Raw genomic sequence first — 11437 nt, forward strand, 5'->3', positions numbered from 1 at the left:
TCTTGCCATGATTTCTGTAGCTGTGTGAGAATTGCACCTTCAGGGTAGATGCAATGGATCTACAAATGCCTCTTCCAGTTCTGGCCTGTGCAGTTTAAGGATGCAGAAACTTTGGAACACTGTGCAGAGATGCAACAGAGCTGCTCTGCTCCTTGCTATTGAATGAAAGGAGGGTCACGTTGTTTTGCAAAGTTGCTTTGCAGAAATCCTCTGCCCAAGATCAGACTAAAGTAAAACACCACCTGGAAGATTGCACAGCCTTATTGACGCTGATTTCCACCTGAACCTTGAGCAAACCAAAAATAGATGATAATGTGGTATGTTATTTGCCACTTGAGTTGCGTATTGCACTTTTAAAAGGTTATAACTTGTGAGACAATGGATGGTTTTATGAAAATGGAAGCCCTAGAAGTAAATCATCCTTCAGTAATGAAATGAAGGAGAATGCTATAATTTCGATTTGTCAAGGTATAATGATGTCACCATCCATTTATCCTGTGCACTTAAAGGTTGAAGCTATTCAACAAATCTCTCCTAAGCAGCTTACATCGGTGACTTTAATGGTGGGCCACAGCCAAATATTCTGATTAGTTCACACATCATTCATCAATTAAAGCAGAAGGTGAAAGTGATTCCTTTTTCCTGCAATACTTCATTAAAATAAAATATTTCCCCTTCTTTGGAAGAGGAAACCTGATGAAGCACTGTTGAATCTTTATCAGATTTATCCAGTTCTTGTTCAAAACTATATGGAAACCAGATATCTGAGGAATTGCTTCTCTTACATGAACTAAAATCTGAAGAAAGTTTGAATATCCAAAGGAGGTTATGTTTTTTAGACACCTGTGGCATTTGTGGAACTCGCTCTATCTTTCTTGCTTTGCTTGACTCTTCTCTACTTTCTTCACTTTTGTATAGGCGTTTGAAACATGGCTTTGAATGATTTGAAATGTGTTAGCTCCACTCTTTTACCTTTTTTCTCCCATTCATTTTGCTGGCTGTGTTGTTTTAAAATGTCTAATCTAGGACAGCTGGTGCAACTGGAACATTTTATAAATAAAATATAAAAATATGTGGAAGCCATCATGGAGGTATCTGTGAGTCTTTGTCAAATGGCTCAGTGAATAGACCTCAGTGAATGAGGGGGAGAAAAGGATATTGTGGCAGAAGACTTTCCCCACAATTTTTGTCTGTTGATTAGAATATGAATAGGACCTCTATATGAGTGGCACTTTGTGCATATAACTTGAGAAAGTAGCCTGTGTCATGATCAATCACTTCATTAATATATTTAGGCTAAGCAATATAGTTCTGTGAGAATCCATGTACTGTGGACATCTCCCTGGCTCTTGCTCCACCTTACCTTAATATAATCTTTATTTATAAGATAACCTCTGGGGATTCTCAATAACAAAAATGGTGGGTGGGAAGCTGTAGCCCAATCCTCTTATTAGATTTGTCTCGCCCACCTGTCTAAAGGTAAGCTATGTCCCCAAAGGCAAATTATGCTGATTTAATTTTCTTTGCAACATTATAGAAGTGGTTTGTCTGCAGATAGGATTTCCTGCTGGTTTCCTATCCAAGTACAATCCATGAACCAAGTTAGCTTGGACCAGTTAAGGTCAGTGACTAAGCTGAAAAGAAAAGTAGTTTTAGGACACTTTTCCCCAACATGGTACCTTCCACTAAATTGGGAATACAACCCTGCTATCTGAGAATTATTAAATTTATACTCCCAATATACCTGGGGGTGGGGTACCAGAGTGAGGAAGGTGGCCCTGAGACTAATTCCACAAAATGTAGTCTTATTGTGGATAGCTTGTATTAAGATTGCTGGTTTGATTACAGTAGAAAGATGTGCCTTCAAATAGCAAACCAAACTTATTGATTGGATACCCAGTTCCTGCTGTGGGAATAAACATTTGCCTGGATTTTGTTTGGGAATAAAGACATTTGTTTAATCCCTGTTGGCTTATTAGAATGTTATGTAGTGCTGCACCAGTTGGGGAAATCAGCACATATGGCTGAGGTCATTTACTAATGTTGGGTAGGGGGAGAGGAGCAGGCATTTCCTAAGCCTATCCTCACCTACTCTCTCACAATCATTGCATCAGATTTATTTTCCTTTAAGAGGTGGGGTTTTTGCTCAAGGCTGTTTTTCACCCATTCTACGTTCTTTTCTGGGTGTGCTTTAAGAGCCGGGAGGAAAGGGAATATTCTGATTTTTTTCTTTTTTATTGCTTCCTGTAACTGCCCCTGGTCTGCATATGTTTGAATCTTGCTTTTCCCCCAATTTTATTATGCTTGAGTTACCTTTTACCAAAAAAATGCCTTTGAAAAGCTACTGTCTGGGTATTTTATTAACCACTACACAATAGAGCCTACTTTGCAAGAGTTACATCCTCTTGGCAAATGTCATCCGACCAGTGTATGGAGGATGATGGAACTAAATGATAAGAATGCAACAGGGTCAGTGAATCTGGGCCAGCTCTCCCCTTGCATTATTTTAATCAGGCAAGAGGATAAATATCTGAATATAGTTCATATGGACTGTTGTAAATGGAATACGTTGACCAAATTTGAGTCTAATCAACAGTTGAACAATGAAGTAAAGATTAGGAAAAGCAGTCAGAGTAGTAAGTAGGAATGGTTCCTGGAGTTTAAAAACTGATGCTGAAATCCCATCTCTGCTCTGATCTCACCATATGGAATTTAGCAAAATGCTGACTCCTAGCCTCATTATTTTTATTTTTTTTTATTTATTTCTATTTCAAATTTGGCCACCGCCCATCTCACTAGGAAGTGACTCTGGGTGGTTTACAGTAAAAACAAAGAATAAAAATTAATTATAATTAATTAATATACAATGTATATCTATAATGGTTCTTGGATTTCTGCCTTCAAATTCTTGCCTGTGGTTGCACGTCTATGAATGCTTATATGAGAGGCAGCCTTACTCACCACAGCAAGAATTATTAGAATTTCCATGATAAACCTTTCCTCTGTTTCAACCTCATTCTGCAAGAATATCTGACTCAGAATGCCCTCAGAATGTCAACTATGTACAGGCTTGTCTCTGAATCTCAGTAATAAAAGCACATTGTCAGCTTGCTTTGTCTGTTGGTGCCCTTATTTTATTTCTATCAATTAGTGAAGTACCAAGCACATTACTGATGTACTTCATGTACTAAGTATACATGGTAAGCTTTTTTATTATAGATGTATGAATCTAATGAAGAGTCATAAACTTCTATCCAAAATTTCCATAATAAGACATTGTATATATGATGTATCTCACTTCTCTGAAAATTGTAAAAGACTGCAGTGACTGAGCACAAAAATGACATAAAGAACTATGCATCAGGTTGAATGATACATAATGTAATTTGATTATGAATTGTATATTTGATGCAGAACATCGATCATTTGCCAGTCTCTAAGATTCTATGTGATCTGCAGTTTTATTAAAGATGTATTATGATGTGTCTTTGTGATTAAAAGGTAGAAAATCAAAGAAGAATGGTGTACCTTAGAATTTGGGAACTCTGTCCTTGGACTCTCTCCATTGCACCATTGCTGACAGATTGTTCATTACCTGGTAGAATTCTCAGCCAATTGCCAGGTTGATGGTACACCTGTTGAGATACTGCTTTATTCTATGTATCCCACTCTTTTTACCCAAGGCAATTCACCTTTGCAAAGTGATTTATTTATTTTAACAAAAGATAGATCCCAAACACAAATGGATTTGGGAGCCACAGTCCCAGGGAATTTGTAATAATTTTTGGTTCATCCAACTGAATGTATGCATTGGACACACAACACTTGGTTTCATCTCTACTATTGCTCACTGCCCTGAATGAGGCATTTTACTTTGCTTAAAAGAGGAGTTGCCCTGACCAACAGCATCCCCAACTGATTAGTTCAGATATAAATAGTGAGGAAATGCTTTGTATAATGGCAAAAGACAGAAAAAGCTAAACTCTACCCTAGCATTTCATAAACATTTTCCAAAATGTAAGTTGCTACCTCTCAAATAGACTGAGTATGAAAAATACAGAAGTTAGAAACAAGAATTTATTAGGAATAAGTTAGAATTAATATACAAAATAGCATTAACACTAAATGAACTGAAGATTGATATTGATTAATCTTCAAAGCAAAAAAAAAAAAATCTGATACAGTAGATCTAGGAAACAGGGCCCTAATATTTTTAGAACACTGGCCTTAAGTTGGCCCCTACAAACAAAAATTAATTTCTAATATGTAAAACAATAGGTAAAACAGTAAAACAAGAGGGAGAAGATTACACCTATGATCTTCTGGTGGCCTCTAAACGTGTTCAGATGCAACCTCATTGGACGATGGGTATACTGTTTGGGACTCATGGGAGTTGTAGTCCAGCATACCTGGAATGTGGGTAACTTTGGTTAAGTACTAGACTAGAATCCTACAAAAAAAATTTAAAAATGATAAGCACAGAACCAATACACTGTTACCTCCTTTCTTTCTCTCATCATCAGGACCAAATTAGAATAAGGAAGCATAGTTCTATTTCTCATCACTTATTACTGTGCAGTTGAAAGGTTCTGAGTAGAAAGATGATCTATCAAAGAGATGGTTGGATAGACATTTTGAGTAAAATGTGTCTGAGCTGAAGGTTAGAGTAATAGAGTGTCAGTCTATTTCCCGTCACCCTTCTTGTTTGGGAGTCACTCAGCTCATGACGAATGATGAATGGAGAGAAAGAGTCCCATTCATCGTGTTTTCCAATTTGTCCTGAAACAAATATCCCCCCCCCCTCAAAAAAGCAATGCTTCTGCAAAGTGAAAGGGCCTAGTGGAGAAGCAATCTAGGATTTGAAATGTGAAAAACCTATGCTTGCAGTTAATCCTTTCAGGTCAAAGGCATACCACCATTAAATAAAAGAGATTGACTTCTGAAAAATATGAAGAGAACGTTTGACTTAGTATCACACAGGTAAATATAGGTAGTACTAATTGATCAACAAACTGAGATCTGGTGCCTCTCTTGCAAAAACCTCACAATAAACTATGAAAACAAAGACAAGTAGTAATACTATTTAAAAACAGATGTAATTTGGAAGATCAGTTCTCCCTATGTCTTTTCATAGTTCATTTTTGCAACAAAAATGGGATTAAGTTGTTAGAAATGTAAAAGTTGATGTCCAAAAAGTTTTCCTAGAAAGTTTTATCTTGCTTTTCCAGGTGCATCTGCAAGGGTGTGGGTGTGTGACACAAAAGTCAAGACGGAGGCCATGGGAATACAGTTGAAGCCCTGACCCTTTTTATTTGTGATGCATATAAAAAGGGGGCAGGGCTTCAGTCACATGGTCCAGGGCATCTTTTAAGTCCCTCCCCCCAGATGTCTCTAGGTTCTTCCTTGTGATGTCCAAATGAATAAATAGAGTTTTATGAAGCAACAGTAAAAACTCTGCTTATCATGCTAACATTTTCACTGAATGATTTCTGCATTGTGATCAATTGGATGAACTTACCTTGCGATACAAACACACACACACACACACACACTGTGGCTCATAAGTTACATCCTAAACGAAACATAAAGGAGCATAAGTAAATAGGTTTCTTTTTTTTTTTTTAAGGCATTACTGCCACATTTATTGAGCCCCAGCTGAAAGAAATAGCACACAAACGTAAATACTCACCTGAAGATCTTTCTACAAAGGAATACAAGAGATCATAACAACCATTATGATCATTCCATATGCATTCCAAATGTTGATAAATTCCATCTCCCTGAATTTCTAAACTTTTCCCACGTTGGGTAGGGCTGCTGTTATAACAAACATCTCTCTAAAATAATTTTATGAAGCGGAAGATCACAATTGAGATATACTACTTTGATCTGTTATGGGTATTAAACTTTGAAATCTCCTTGTTATTATGACTTGCCTAAAATAAGGTAATTATTAGGCTATTTTCTTATTTTAGGCAGCAATATGACTCGCAGGAACTTTCTGCAAGGCTAGTATATATGGCCTTGCCATATATACAGAACATTTTGCCTTGCCTAAAGTAATTTTGTTTCGTTTTTCTTGCATCAGTATAAATGAATAAATGGGAGATAACTTCATTTAATACATTTTGTTGCATGTACCTGATCAGAAAATTTATTTATTTATTTATTTATCAAATTTATATGACTGCCCACCCCACAAACAAGTGACTCTGGGCTGCGTACAGCAAGGCTAAAAACAATGAATAAATACCAAACAGTTGTTGTTGTTATTAAAAACTATAAAAACTATAAAATACAGAAAACTAAAAAACAAATATTAGGTGAAGAGCAGATGTTAATAACAGTGGAACCACCTCAATATCTTACCAGTCCCTTGGGGTCCCCAGGCCAGATGGCATAAGCAGGTTTTGAGGGGCTTCCAGAAAATCAAGAGGGATGGAGCTGATCTCACTTTGGGGGGGGGGAGGATGCTCCATAAAGCGGGCACCACAGCAGAAAAGGCCTGCCACCTAGGACCCACTAAATGTAGCTCCCTAATGGATGGAGCCCATAGCATGGCCTTTCTGTTGAATCTTTTTTTTTTTTATAATATTTTATTGAAATTTTAAAGTTACAAAGTTAAAAGTTAGAAATGAAAAAGAAAATTGAAAATACAAATTATAAAGAAAAGGAAAGGAAAAAGTGAGATAAAGTAAAAGAAAAAGATATGAAAAATAGATAACTTCCAATCTATCTCTGGTCTTAGGAATAGTAAGACTATCATACGTGCTAGTTTTTAATACATTAAATAGGAATAATTCTTTGTCAAAACATATCCCATTACATTTATAATCTAATCTTCAAATCCCCATGTAAGCTTCACCCCACCTGCATTTTGCAAATAGCCCATCAATGGTTTCCATTCTTTAAGGTAATAGTTATTTGAGTTTTCTTTTAATAAGCAAGTCAGTTTATCATTCTCTGCCATTTCCATCAGTTTTAACAACCATTCTTGTATTGTTGGTAGTGTCTGGGTTTTCCAAAATTGTGCAGCCTTCTGTTGAATCTGATGGGACGGGCAGGTACAATCCGGGAGAGGCAGCCCCTCAGATAACCTGGCCCCAGGCCATGTAGGGCTTTAAAGGTCAAAAACAGCACCTTGAATTAGATCAAGAAGCAGACTGGTAACCAATGCAGCTCATAGCCCAAAATTCTTGAGTCAAATGAGCTTATCTCTGAAATAAACAGAATATTCATTTATGACACATGCCTGCTTTAAGTCATATCTTAAATTTGCACAAGTGAAAAAGGCTTAATCTTCAAAACTGTTTGTTTTGATCAGTATAAGAAAATAGTCTATAACAATGTTTCTCAACCTTGGCAACTTTAAGATGTGGGGACTTCAACTCCCAGAATTCCCCAGCCAGCCATGCTGGCTGGGGAATTCTGGGAGTTGAAGTCCCCACATCTTAAAGTTGTCAAGGTTGAGAAACACTGGTCTATAAGAAGCAATTGTGTTGCATCATCATCATCATCATATATGCTGTGATCTAAACATAGTTACTTATTGAACATACAGGGATTTTATAGTAAAAATGCAAATAAATTAGCAGTTATTTAATAAAATATTTATTTTTGAAAAAAAATGCCATTTTAATCATTTTAAAGATGTTGCATCAAAACTCAGTTTCTCTGACACAATACTCTTTTTCAACATCTAAACTTTATTTTACACATGTCTTGCTTTTACAGTTTTGCTTTCTTTGGACTTTGAAACATGTACTCCAGGAATAAAATTTATTCTTGAAGAAATGTAAAATTCCAGATACATTTTGGTAAAAGTTTTCAAATCCTGCAGACAATCTACAACCAAAATTTGGGCTGATGAATTCCAGTGGACAAAACCTGTCCTCACCCAGGATGAATGTACTGTACATACTCTATGTTTAAATTATTTTCAGCAAAAAATTTAACAGACAATAGGGCACCATCATCATCTCAGCTTATGCACCCCATTACTCATGATAACATTATTCATGATTCACAAGCCAAAAAGCTTTGTCAAAATAAAGACAGTAAAAGATTAGAAAAAGAATGATTGCAGAGGTATGAAAAAGAATAGAAACATTTTTTTTAAAAAAATCTTTGGCCTCAATCTGTGACAATAACTTTTGCAATTAAAATTTAATGCTTTGTAATTAAGCTTAACATGGTAACAGTTGCAAAAACTCCAAGAGAACTTCATATATAATTTATGCTTATGCTAAATAAAGTATTGATCCCACCATCATGCAAGAAAAAGAAGTTCTTTGTACTGCCTTTCTTCTAGGTGACATCCTTGCAATAATTCCCCCAAATTCAAGGCTTTCTCCATAAAAGTCTGCTTTGGGTAGGCTAAAATGGTGGTCTCTGAGATGCTTGGCTACTGTTTAAGTCAGACAAGATAATACTGCCTGTTATAATGAATTGTAAAATCTTTGTGGATAAGTTGTTAATCAATTGTTTGCAGTCTCATAAGAAATAGTAGAAAAGGGGGTTAATGACATTTTGTTTTTAAGTCAGGGATGATAACAGAATCTGAAGCATGCTGGTAAAGACTTCTTTGGAAAGTGCATAGAAATTAGGAGTAAGGTCTGTTAGTTTTCTGAATGTTGAAATACTCTGTAAAATAGAACATTTCTGTTCTGTTTAGTGCCTAGGACATATAATCAAATTAATACTGTATACTGAAACTAGATGGCTAAATACCAGCACCGGTGTCAAGAGTAGTTGTGATTGCTATGGCCTAGACTTCTCCAAGAGATCCAAAGCCCATTTTCTGAAGTCTCCTAATTCGTGCTTATCTTTACTGTTGCCGCCTACACACTTTGCTGTCTCCTTTTTTGAGCTTACCAGATATGTGTTTTGAAATACTTTGGCTGAGATCCCCATGCTGGCTAGGGAATTCTGGGAGTTGAAGTCCACACATATTAAAGTTGACAAGTTTGAGAAAATTGGTTTAGATGCTGCTTTCATCACTTGTCTTCTCCCAACCCTCTGGCAAGGCGGATATATCCAAACAAAAAACTGCATATAAAGATATGCATGTTAAGGGAAATATAAATGACAGATATTAAAGAAAATATGTGCATAATCATGTATAGGCAAAGTTGCATATAAAATGTATACATTAAGAGATTTCTTTTTTAAACATGTAGATTGATGTGAGTCTGTGATGGAAGAGGAGGAGGAGGAGGAAGAGAAGGAGGAAGAGGAAGAAGACGAAGAGGAGGAGGAGGAGGCCCATTTTGTAGAAGAGAACTTTTAGGAAATGGGGAGGCAGATTTTGGTACCCAATTAAAATTCACAAAGATTTTCATATCTGCATTCAGTTCAGATCCAGATGATCAGTGTAGCTAATGCTCCCTAATCAGGTATTATGTGACAGATACCTCTGCAGAAGCCAGGGGTCTGGTGTGTCCCATGGCCCAAGCCAAAATGGCCAGCAAGGGCAGTTCCCACTGGCTGGAGGGGAAGAAGCATGACCTTCTCAACCACTGCTCCCCTTTTCTGGAATAGCATCCCCCAGAGATTTGACTTGTCCCAATACTGTTCAGCTTCAGAAAAAGAATTACACACTGGCTATTTCAGCGGGCCTTTGAAAAGGAGAGAAACCGAGAGAGACTCCTCCTGTGTATGAGCACTGATTACTGTATGTCCCTTGTCATAATCAATACAATAAAAATATAATACAATAACATTCTAAGTCTTGGCCGCTATCTAATTTGCCAGATTTTTGCAGGCAAAGAGGCTTGTTCTGACTGATTGTTTCTTATGGATGGAAGCCCTGAACTTACTCCATTTTTCTGCTGATCCAAACTCAGAACAGGTAAACCTTGATGAATGCAGCGGATTTTCTTCTGAGTAAACAGATGTGAAATTGTAAGGTAGCATTTCAAAATATCTCCAAAATACACACTGAGTTTTTTTGTTTTTTTTTTAAGCGTAAAACATAATTAACACCTGCAGAAGAATTCAAAATGAACAAAGATTCAGCTTCCTACTTCATTGCTTCGGCTTTCAGGCTCACACATTCTTCTATTTTGCATCTTTTGGACCACAGAAGGTGTTTCCATGGTGACAAATAGATGTTACATTTATTTACTGGGCAGCCGGGAATGACAATGTCAGCAAATGACATTTTCTGTTCTTTTCTCTCTTTTCCAGCTGAGATTTGTTTTAGTTAATGAAATTGGCAACAGAATGGGCAGCTATTTTTTTTCTCTTTCCTTCTTGGTGGGGTAAAAATAAGCAGCAGTTAATCTGACTCTGTAATTCTCAGAACAACACTTTGGAACCTCTGGCTCTATTCGTTATGCAAATAGCTATTGGGATATGCAGATGTCGGCTGCAAAGTGAAAAGTAAATTTCAGATTTTACTCAAGGGAAATGATGGGAATACTTTTTGCCTTCCTGCGTGCTCCTTAACTTTCATAGGGTTGACATTGTAAAGAGTTATATTGTCCATCTGAAAGATTGGTTAAGAATCTGCTGTGGCTTTATTTACATATATGGATGTTGGGGGGAAGGTACGTAAAGCTGTGGCTTTACTTATATACATGCACGGTGGGGGGAAGGTACTGTCAACACATTGTATTCTTTAGGACGAAGAGCATTTTTAATAGTTAAAATAATAAAAAATGAATTATTTGGGGAATTTGAAGGAGTGTTTTGGCAAGGTGATTTTTTTTTTTCTGGGCTGTAATCTCCCTTGAATTTGTTTCAGAAATATTTCTGGAGAGTCAATAGGGATACAGAAAGGAAAGCTACAGATTTGTGGCCATGAGGCTCATAGGAATCTGCCTTACATCCAGGACCCCCTCAAAAGGGAGGGAGTCAAGAGGGCAACTGCAACGGTCCACCAAAAGCCTGTTCCTTTTTATGTGTGTTGTGCATGTGATGTATGTTAAAAGAGGGGTGGAACTTTGGTGGTGGTTTTTTAATCCTGGTTTTTTTGACCTCTCTGTGGATGCCCCTATTTACATTAACTCACATTGGTATCTCACATCTTACTCTGGCTGACATTTGCTCTCCAGCATAGCAAGTAACTTGGAAGTGTGGAAGGCACTTGCTGAACCTTCAGCTACAGCCTTTTGACCTGTAGCTTGTTTCTGTAATATTTATCTTTTAAAAATGGACTGTACTTTTAGTTTGCCCAATAACAAAAGTTCTCTGGGAGAGTTACATAAAATAAAGAATAAAAACACAGTGCCCAATAAACCAACAATGGCAATCATTATCACAATGGATAAAAATAGCTATGCCAGCTATTATCAGTCAAAAATTTAAAGTGTTCTGAAGGAAAGGCATATCTTTGCCTGACACCAATACCAGTTTACTATAGTTTAGGTGTTAAGTGTGTTTCTCTGGTGACAGCATTTCCCTAGACATGGTATCAAAACTGAAAAGGCTCTCT

At 36.8% G+C, this 11437-nt stretch overlaps 1 long non-coding RNA gene across 1 annotated transcript in view; it reads left to right on the forward strand.

The window, feature by feature from the left end:
• LOC148214591 (uncharacterized) overlaps nt 1–9679 on the forward strand; it is a 90532-nt gene extending 80853 nt beyond the window's left edge. The window contains exon 4 of the long non-coding RNA XR_015797865.1: nt 9180–9679. This is a non-coding gene — a long non-coding RNA (uncharacterized LOC148214591). The remainder of the gene's footprint in view (nt 1–9179) is intronic.
• Nucleotides 9680–11437: the final 1758 nt, after the last annotated feature.

The sequence above is a fragment of the Python bivittatus genome, unplaced genomic scaffold, assembly GCF_059951505.1.
Source record: "Python bivittatus isolate LINGU-HERP-01145 unplaced genomic scaffold, Pbiv_v1 ctg000610_np1212, whole genome shotgun sequence".
Taxonomy (NCBI): domain Eukaryota; kingdom Metazoa; phylum Chordata; class Lepidosauria; order Squamata; family Pythonidae; genus Python; species Python bivittatus.